The 2,713-nt window shown below is 46.4% G+C and overlaps 1 pseudogene; it reads left to right on the forward strand.

Annotated features, from left to right (window-relative positions):
- Window positions 1-2,177: 2,177 nt before the first annotated feature.
- On the forward strand, window positions 2,178-2,611 carry LOC108310352 (annotated as a pseudogene).
- The last annotated feature ends 102 nt before the right edge of the window (window positions 2,612-2,713 follow it).

Below are 2,713 nucleotides of genomic sequence, written 5' to 3' on the forward strand. Positions count from 1 at the left end.
CTTTGTCTTTAAAAAAAAAAAAAAGAAAACTAACAAAAATTAAAACAATTTGTTTTTTTGTTTTTTCTTAATGGAGATGGAGTCTTGCTCTGTCACCCAGGCTGGAGTGCGGTGGCACAATCTCGGCTCACCGCAACCTCTGCCTCAGCCTCCCAAATAGCTGGAACCACAGGCACCCACCACCACACCTGGCTAATATTTTTGAGACTTTCTCTCAAAAGAAACAAACAAACAACTTGGAACAGAGGCAAAGGTACAATAGCTACCCTTGCCCCTCCAGAGGTCACAGTCTGTAACCCCATAAGACCCAAGAACACCAGAAGTAAGTGAGCGATAGGGTTAATTTGGGCAGGAATCAGGGCAGCCACCCTAGGGTGGCTTTGCTTACCACAAATCAACCGTAAAGAACTTAACTCAAACCCTAGAATCCTTAGTCACCAACATGGGTCAGGTGTTAAAGGGAATTCAAGAATTCCTAGACTCATTGGCAAACACAGTTCTCAATAACAGATTCACATTAGATTATTTACTAACTGAACAAGGTGAAGTCTGTACAGTTATTAACAAAACCTGCTGCATGTACATTACCAGCTCTAAACAGTTGAGGTTAACAGTCAAAAGATCTATGAGCAAGCTACTTGGCTACATAGATACAACCAGGGCACCGACCCCAACTATATATGGTCAACTATCAAAAGTGCCTCCCCGAGTCTCACCTGGTTTTTACCTCTCCTAGGACTTTGGAGAGCTGTCTTCTTATTCCTAATTTTTGGCCTTTGCTTGTTTAGCCTCTTAGTAAAGTGTGTGTCTTCTAGTTTACAACAGTTTCAGGTAAACACGATGCTGGCACGAGTCTTCCGACTCATCCGTCTACTGACCTGGAGAATGAAAGCATCCTGCCTTTTGGACCCTTAGATAAGGTATCTGGAGATTTTTACTGCTCCAGCGCTTGGCAGGGGCTATGCCCATAAACCCAACAGGAAGCCGTTACAGAAGATGGATCTCTGCCGTTCAGCTGCCCCATTAAGATTAAGAAGGAGTATCTAATCTCAGTGGGGAATGGAGTAGGTGGTAGGACTCAACCGTGGAGGTGGGCCACAGACACCAGACCAGATTGAGGACTAGCTAAAACAAGGAATGCTGGGCATAGTGGCTCACACCTGTAATCCCAGCACTTTGGGAGGCTGAGGCAGGTGGGTTACTTGAGGCCAGGAATTTGAGACCAGCCTGGACAACATGGTGAAACACTGTCTCTATTAAAAATACAAAAATTGCCGGGCGCGGTGGCTCAAGCCTGTAATCTCAGCACTTTAGGAGGCCAGGGCGGATGTATCACGAGGTCAGGAGTTCAAGACCAGGGTGGCCAACATGGCAAAGCCCCATCTCTACTAAAAATACAGAAAAATTAGCTGGACACGGTGGCAGGCGCCTGTAATTCCAGGTACTCGGGAGGGTGAGACAGAGAATTGCTTGAACCCGGGAGGGGGAAGTTGCAGTTAGCCGAGATCACGCCACTGCACTCCAGCCTGGGTGACAGAGCGAGACTCCATCTCAAAAAAAAAAAAAAAAAAAAAAATACAAAATTAGAATAAGACCAGTGCATGTCAGTTTACCATTGCCATGGCAACACCTAGAAGTTACCACCCCTTTCCATGTCAATGACCAGAGGACCCAGAAGTTACTACTTTTTTCCTAGAAATGTCTAGGTAATTGAACCCTCAATTTGCATGTAATTAAAAGTGGGTATAAATATGGTTGCGGAACTGCCTCTGAGCTGCTGCTCAGGGTACACTGCCAGTGGGGTAGCCCTGCTCCACAAGGAGGGGTACCTGTGCTGCCCGCTTGCACTGCCACTTCAATCAAAGTTGCTTTCCGAAAAGTAAAAAATAAGGCCAGGTGTGGTGCCTCATGCCTGTAATCCCAGCACTTTGGGAGGCTGAGGTGGGCAGATCACAAGGTCAGGAGACCAGCCTGGCCAATATGGTGAAACTCCATCTCCACTAAAAATACAAAAATTAGCTGGGTGTGGTGGTGCATGCCTATAATCCCAGCTACTTGGAAGGTTGAGGCAGGAGAATCACTTGAACCCCGGAGGCAGAGGTTGCAGTGAGCCTCACACCACTGCACTCCAGCCTGGATGAACAGAGCAAAACTCCATCTCAAAAAATAAAAATAAAATGGCCACCAACGTGCCATCCAGACTGAGGAAGACCCAGAAACTTCGGGGCCACGTGAGCCATAGCCACATCGGCAAGCACCAGAAGCACCCTGGAGGCCTCGGGAATGCTGCCTGTATGCATCACCACAGCACCAACGTTGGCAAATACCACCCAGGTTACTTTGGGAAAGTTGGTATGAGGAATTACCACTTAAAGAGGAACCAGAGCTTCTGCCCACCTGTCAACCTTGACAAATTGTAAACAGACACGGGTGAATGCTGTTAAAAACAAGACTGGGGCTGCTCCCATCACTGATGCGGTGTGATCAGGCTACTCCAGTGGGAAAGAGAAGTCTCCCACAGCAGCCTGTCATGGTGAAGACCAAGTTCTTCAGCAGAAGAGCTCAGGAGGAAATTAAGGGTGTCGGCGAGGCCTGTGTCCTGGTGGCTTGAAGCCACATGGAAGGAGGTTCATTAAATGCTAACTACTTGAAAATAAAGAAAGAAAGAAAAATTAAATTAAATTTAAAATTTTTTTTTTTTTTTTTTTTTTTT

This window comes from Cebus imitator, unplaced genomic scaffold (assembly GCF_001604975.1).
Source record: "Cebus imitator isolate Cc_AM_T3 unplaced genomic scaffold, Cebus_imitator-1.0 Scaffold102, whole genome shotgun sequence".
NCBI classification, from domain to species: Eukaryota; Metazoa; Chordata; class Mammalia; order Primates; family Cebidae; genus Cebus; species Cebus imitator.